This window comes from Lathyrus oleraceus, chromosome 6, assembly GCF_024323335.1.
Source record: "Lathyrus oleraceus cultivar Zhongwan6 chromosome 6, CAAS_Psat_ZW6_1.0, whole genome shotgun sequence".
NCBI classification, from domain to species: Eukaryota; Viridiplantae; Streptophyta; class Magnoliopsida; order Fabales; family Fabaceae; genus Lathyrus; species Lathyrus oleraceus.
In genome coordinates, this window is record NC_066584.1 from 522,545,892 (window position 1) to 522,553,886 (window position 7,995).

At 39.3% G+C, this 7,995-nt stretch overlaps 1 pseudogene; it reads left to right on the plus strand.

Annotated features, from left to right (window-relative positions):
• Positions 1-3,821: 3,821 nt before the first annotated feature.
• On the plus strand, positions 3,822-5,008 carry LOC127096562 (polygalacturonate 4-alpha-galacturonosyltransferase-like; annotated as a pseudogene).
• Positions 5,009-7,995: the final 2,987 nt, after the last annotated feature.

Here is a 7,995-nt window from a genome sequence, read left to right on the forward strand (position 1 = left end):
CCTCTCTTTTTGTTTTCCTTAGAACTTAGCCCTTCTTCTTCATCTCTCCACTCTAACCCAAGCCAAAACTTTTGTGCAAACATTTAACTATTGTTTTCAAACATTAGAAACCTAAGCCTTATGCTTTTGATTTTCAAAATTTCTTTTCATAACACTTATTTTGAATTGAACCTTTAAGTCAACTTGGACCATTTTTGTATACACTTCTAATTGGTAAATATAACCCATTCAAATTTCCTTTTGTGGTTCCAATGGCCACTTTCTTAATCAAATCTTTCATAACCTTTAGCTATTAGGTTTGAGTTATCTTTGTGATAGATGTAATACTCACCTATATCCTTAGTGATGAACAATGAGTCTTCCATGCTTATTATAGGGTTAACCCCTCACTAGCATGTTGAAGCTATCCTCACATGGTTGATTTGTGGTTTGGTTGAGTTTTCTCCCTTTGATAACAAAAGACCTTAAGGCTTTTGGACCAATCAATTCACCAACTTGTTTTGAGATTTTTACCCCGAACTACGAGGTTTTAATCCTAATCTTTTTATAAGATGGTACGTAAGCAATGGATTTATCCATCCAAACACAAAATGTAAATAACTTGTACATTCTCTTCTCATCTCTTCAATCATGTTTGTGTCATACCCCGATTTTGGTCCTAAATCTTTTATGTTTGTTTGGCATGCTTGGCCTAGATTTATTTTGGTTTTGTATGAGGATTTAATCCAAAGTCATGGTGTTGTGATTGTGGATACCTCTATGGTCTGGGTCATCTGAACAACCAAGTTTCTTGTGTTTCTAGCCATTTGCCAGTCATGTTATGGATTCATGGATACTATGTCAAAACCCTAACCTTATGGTCTTATTTCATGGTTTTGTTCATACACATTATCAGTCAAGTTATTTTCTTTTCAAAAGTCAAACATTCAAGTCATGATTAAACCAATTTTGAAAAAACAACGTCAAACCATTTTGTTAATCCATCTCAATTCATTTCATGTCATTGTAAACCATTACATGTGAGTCCATACAAGAAAGTACAAATTTGGCATTTTTGACCAACTGTTGACTTTGGTCAACAGTTGACTTTTTGGTCAACTTTGACCAAAGTCAACCCAAATTCACTAAACCCTAAATTCACCCATAATTGTCCATTGAATTCCATTTACAAGAAAAATACAAAAAAATGAACTTTGACCAATTGTTGACTTTGGTCAACTTTGACCAAAGTCAACACAACCTCTTTGCACATCTGGACTCTTTGCATTGTTGGGACGTCAACTTGATGCTGCAACGGTTTTCACTTGTCTTGCTTTGTTTAACACACTGATTTCACCACTTAATTCATTCCCTTGGATTTTTATCTGGAACTGTACGTGACAATATTTTATTTGGGAAAAGCTATCATCCTGAAAGGTAAGAAGTATTACACTTCCCAAATGCAGACAAAACGAGAACACTGGGACGGCGAGCAATGTATCCATCGCAAACAAACCCGCTGAATGCGGTAATTCACCCGAGCTTCCGCCGAGAGGTCTACCTCCTCTAGTGAGTGCATTGAAAGCCTCAGCTGAACAAAATGCTGTTTCTTTTCACTTTCCTGGACATAACAGAGGCCATGCCGCACCTGCTTCGATGACTCAACTCATTGGAATAAGGCGATAAATTCAGAGTTATGGCATGCTTATGTCGGGCCATTGGTTTCTATACCTCCTGTTGGAAGTCTTGCTGTTTACTTTCCTCAAGGACACGGCGAGCAAGTTGCAGCATCCATGCAAAAAGAGGCTAAGCGGTCAAATGCAATTTTACACAAAATAATTACTGAAGCTATATCAGATACTGTTGGTTCAAAACTTATTGGACTTGTGACATCAATAGCAGGAAAACAGCCGAGTAAGATTTACGGTGCATGAGCTAAAGGTTACGGTCATTACCTATCGAAACAGAAGCGGAACGGTGAGGTAAAAGTTGAAGTCAGCCGCCAATTCGTGTCGGCATAGCAGCACCCTGCAATACCAAAGCCATTCATTAAAATTTCCCAAGAGTTTCGGACATCCAGATTTTCAAAAGTTGAATTCAGAACTAGAGCCAAAGCAACAACATACCTGTAACACACTTGTTGTAATGCCATAGACCAAATATAATACAGCCTGCTGCAACCATGTAAAACCTGTATCAAGTTGATACCAAATCCATCAAACCAATAACCCAATAACCATCATGGAATCCTGTCACGATTTCCCCTACAAATCCAGCTGCAATGCCCGTAACGGTTCCTTCTCCTATACCTGCTGTTACAATATCCTGTCAGCAAATTCCTACAAAGCCATGGTCCTGCCGCCGAGCATCAACAGCCTGCAAAACCGACGAACACATTGTACACCAAACCAACAGCTCCTTTTGGTGTGCACTCATGAATAACACAATCTGCAGCTTCCTTTAAAGAAAGGCCTTTGAATTCCATTATCGCAGCCATATCTCTTGCTACGGTCCCGCGGATTATTGCTTCACATATTCCTGTTGCAGAAACTGCACAAAACTCATCGGCATATGTTCCAGCACCTATGACTGGCGTGTCACCAATTCGACCAGCCATTTTGTTCACCAATCCACCAGTTGATGTTGCAGGAGCTAGATTCCCATTACTGTCAACAACTGCAATAGAAATTATAAATTGATCAATTATAATTGTTCACCAAAAGCTTCTTTGAAGCTGCTAAGGAGGAATCCAAATCCTTCAACATAATTGCTGATATCTGATTCATGTCCCAACCGACAACTTTACAGACAACTTGTGCATAAGCCCGGTGAGCTCGCTTCCTTTTCGTCCTTAGTACAGTAGTTGAATGCTGAATCAGTACAACACAGTCCTTAAACCTCTTCCACATTTTCTTCTTAATACCGCCATAAACCAAACAATAAAAATCTCCTTTTTTTACAATTGTCCTCATAATATTTCTTCAAGCCAACATCTTCCGCAAACACCTTTTCAAAGAACTTGTAATGTTCAGATTCCTCATCAAATTTTCTACCAACTCATCTTCACTTTCATCCTCATCACTGTCAGAATCATCCTCAGGTGCTAAGAACTTTTGGCAAACATCAATTGCATTGTGCTGTAAATGCAAAACTGCAACAATTGCTTCTTCGTTCCCCACGGGAGAATAAGGGTAAGAATATGGATTAGAGTTGAAGGAAGGCCATTCTGAAGTCGTTGAAGATAATCCATCATTGGTAACCCATTTAGTATCAGAAACCACAGATTCGGGAGTTACCTACATTGAAATTAATTACTAATCAGAAGTAAAGCATATGTGAGAATCAAGGGATTAAGAATGTAGCTATTGGCGGAACTCACACTCATGCAGGTCCTGGGGGTTATCTTCAATATTTGTTGTATATTATAACTTCTTACGGATTTGTGCGTCAGTCGTTTGATGTCATTGTTGATGGTATTGAGAAAAGCATTATCCAGGCTCATGAAAATCTCCGTCCCGGATCAGTATTTGTTGATGAAGGAAAGCTCTTAGATGCTGGTGTGAACCGAAGTCCAAGTGCTCATCTCAATAATCCTGTTTCAGGAGAAGTAAACATAAGTATGATGTTGATAAAGAAATGACTCTTTTGAAGTTTGTTGATGACGATTGGGATTCACCTGCATACAATTCAATCCACCATTTGTCTAGTTACAGCAGCTTATATCACAGGGTGCATCAGTCCTGGTATAATGGACCAACTTGGCCTACCACATCCTTCAACCAAACCCAAATATGTCCTGCAGCATTTGGAGAAAACCAATGCAAGGTGCAACATGAACCAAGGCAATGCTTTCTGCAGCATCACCAACAACCATGTCCTGCAGCATACAACAACATCCCAAGCTACAATGCAGTCCAGTACAACAACCTGCAATTCCAAACCTGCACAAGCAAACAAGTTTAGAACCAGAAACGCATCTCAGTCATGAGAAACAAAAGGAGAAGGAAGGAAGATCTTCAGTTGCTTTTCCTCAGTGGAATGATAGTCCCGTAAAGCTGGCCAGAAGGCAATTAATAGTGAAAAGGATGGCCAAACGTGCTGCCGAGCTGGTAAAACAGGATGACGAAGTTATTGTAAAACTTGAAGATTCTGCTATTGAACGTTCAAAATCAGTTGATTCAGCAGTTCTAGGTAAATACAACATTTGGAGGAAAGAAAATGAAAATGAGAATGATTCTACCGTTCGGTTGATGCGAGATCAGATCATTATGGCTAGGGTATACTTGAGTGTTGCGAAGACGAAGAACAATCTTGACTTGTGCCAAGAGCTGCAAACACGGCTTAAAGAGAGTCAGCGTGCTTTAGGTGAGACAACTTCCGATGCTGACCTGCACCATAGTGAACATGAAAAAATGAAAGCTATGGGTCAAGTTCTTTCTAAGGCAAAAGATCAATTGTATGACGGCAAGTTGGTTACCGGGAAATTGAGGGCAATGCTACAAACTGCTGATGAGCAAGTTCGGGGCTTGAAGAAACAAAGCACATTCCTTAGTCAGTTGGCTGCCAAGACCATACCGAATGGAATTCACTGCTTATCGATGCGCCTTACCATAGATTACTATCTCGTTCCACCTGGAAAGAGAAATTTCCCCATGATTGAGAATTTGGTTAATCCCAGTCTTTATCATTACGCCCTATTCTCAGACAATGTTTTGGCTGCATCTGTTGTTGTCAACTCAGCTGTTTTGAATGCGAAGGATCCTTCAAAGCACGTCTTTCACCTTGTTACGGATAAATTAAATTGTGGAGCCATGAACATGTGGTTTTTATTGAATCCTCCTGAAAAGCTACAATTTTTGTTGAAAATGTTGATGAGTTTAAGTGGTTGAACTCATCCTACTGCTCAGTCCTAAGACAGCTTGAATCTGTGGCAATGAAAGAGTATTATCACCTAGCCCAAAGCCTCCAACCTGCCATCAAACAACAAACTGCAGCAAGCAATGCAACCAACAGCTCATGCCACACATAGAATGCTAAGTCATGAAATCAACCAAAAGCATTGGCCTTAGGCTTGCAAACAAAACCAACTCACCACGAAACTACCAGAATTCAAACCATCCTTCAGATGTTGAAATTATCCCAAGTCAAACCAAGCTCACCATTTTTTTACTGCGGTAAAAAGGCACACATTAATCAGTCAATTTGCAAAACCTACAGTGCAAAACCATTAACCAACAGTCAGAGGGCAAAGTCCAAAAACATCCCAAATTGGTATGAGGTCAAAGCAGAGAAGAAAGTCTGTGAAGGATACCTTTTCTTGAATCTAACATGGATAGGGCAATTCAATTTCTGAGCATCCAAAGTGCTTTGCAGAGCTACTTTTGAACACAAGGGCACCAATTTGTAACCCTAATTCACAGAGGATAAATAGAGAGCAAATCAGTAAGAGAAGGAGGAGCACAACAGAAACTGAGAGGCAAAAAAAATCAAAAGAGAAAAAACCCTAATTTCTAAAGGTTGGAGGCGGCCACTGTTCACAGAGAAACAAGGAAACGAAAATCAAAGAGAGGACGAACCCTAAGAAAGGCGCAACGAAGGAGAAAGCGGAAGGAGGATCACGTACCTGTTCGTTCACTTCCGAGACATCCCAATCTGGTAGAATTCTTACCTTTTTGTTGTTCCGTATTCAGATGCATGTTTACTACTTTCTAAGCCTGATGTATCTCTGCGCGATTGGTGTTTCTTTCACATTGATGATTCTAGTTTGGACTGGGTTTAGGGTTGTGTTTTTGTCGTTTGCATTTTGTCTTCTTCGTAGTACTTAGGTTTGGTTACTGTGAGTAGGGTTTGGGGGGGAGTAAGCTGAGAAAGGAGAGGGTCGCCTGAGAGAGTTTGAGAGAGAGCGAGGGAGGAAGACGATGGAGACGAACTTGCTGTTTCCATTTCCTTTTTTCTTTTCCTTTTTTTTAATTATTTCTTTTATTATTTAGTTTATTTCATTTTTAACACAAAATCAGAAAAATATATGTTTTTATTTTCTTTTATTATTATTATTTACTTTTTATTTATTTAGCTTATTTTGTTTTTTAACAGAGATAATAAAAAACCCATAAAAATATTTATTTTGTTTTTTTTATTTTAAATCTTTTTAGTCCGGTTCATATATTTAACATAGTATACCAATAGCAAATATTGTTGAGTGGTCTAGTGGAAAGAGGTTAGTTTCATAGTATTAAACGGAGAGGGTTCGATACTCATGTGTGGAATTTTTTTGCTTTTTTATTTGATTTTATTTTCCTTTAGCATTTTTTATTCTTTTAGCATGTTGATTAATATCTTTTTATGTTTATTACACTCATATGTTCATTTTGTTGATAATGTATAGTTGTTGTATTTTAGTTTAGTTCAAAATCTTTTTTTCAAACTATAAAAATCACACTTTTCTCGATTTAATATCGAGCCCATTTTTACACCCTTGTAAGTCGATTGCTTTTTAAGCATCGCCATCAACCTCACGTAGCTTACTCTTGGGCTTTCTTACAATGAGCCGGTTTCTTTGCACTTACACTCATACATTGTTTAATGCTTTATTATTCCATTCTTTGATTATTTGATTCGATTATATATTTGTTTATACCTTACTTGTTTGATCAACTGTGGCCTACTTGTATGATGTATGAGGCATATATTTATATTGTTTTGATTGCCATGACAACCCCCATTCATAACAAATGTATCCCTCTCCCATGAAATGTATAATATTTATTCTTTCATTCTTTATTCATTTGTTAATACAAGAAATAAAATGAACATCCGATAACCATTTCAAAACAAGATCAAAACCTCGATCCAACGTCGAGTAATCATTTTTCAAAACCTAACAGAACCAGCACGTATTCATCCACCCCCTTGTAAGTCGATTGCTTTATGCATCGCCATCAACCTTGTAAGTCGATTGCTTCATGCATCGCCATCTACCCTTATCCCTAACACTTCTCCTTGCTCCATTCGTCGATTCTTGTTCCGATTAGGTAGCACCCATTAGATAGAACCCTTTGCATGATGACATAGGTAGGATTCCCATATCCTTTTATATGATAACATAAGTAGGATTCCCATATCCTTTTGTATGATAACATAGGTAGAATTCCCATATTCTTTGCATGCTAACATTAGGTAGATATCCCCGTTTGTAAATCCTAAACACTTAAGTACACATTGCATGACAACTTTAGGGCAGAGCTTCCCCATTTCTTCTAGACCTTTCCGAGCGTCTTCGATCTTGTGGCATGTAGTCCGTCCTATTGCAAAGAGGTAACTGCCTAAGACTCGATTCAGCGAGCTGCGACACCTACTGCTAGGGCGTGAACACATTGCCCACTCTCTTTTGACACAACTGGTGTCCTCCTTCTAAGTCCATGTTCAGATGGCAACCCCTATGTAGGGGAACTACATCGCCCTGATCCTTGTTCCAGACGAGGTATGTAGGCAGGTGGTCGTGCGAGACCACTCCGGGCACCTTTCTTTTTTTTCTTTTTGTGTGTGCTTGACAGTTATAGGCTCGAGTTCCCGACTCCCTATTAACTTGTTTGGTTGTTGTGTGCTTGGAAGCTGATGTAAGTCCATCAAGTGGCATTCGGGTTCCAGTGTGTGTTTGTTGGGTTCGGATGCTTATGTAAGTCCAGTGATTGGCAGTCGGGCTCCACGTTTGCCCCTTTGTGTGTGTTTGGTTCGGATGCTGATGTAAGTCCAGTGGTTGGCAGTCAGGCTCCACGTTTGCCTTTGCCTGTGTTTGTTTGTGTGCGTGTAGCCGAACTACGGCAACTCTGATTCTCATGTTCAGATGAGATACGTAGGCACGAGATGCGATGTCTTGCCGAGTTTGACTAACGACTAACAACTAATCCTTGTTTGCTCTCGCCCTCGTTGCGATCCTTTCTCTCGCCCTCGTTGCGATCGAGACTTTCCTTTTCTCTTGCCCTAGTTGCAATCGAGACCCTTATTCCCGTAGTTAGT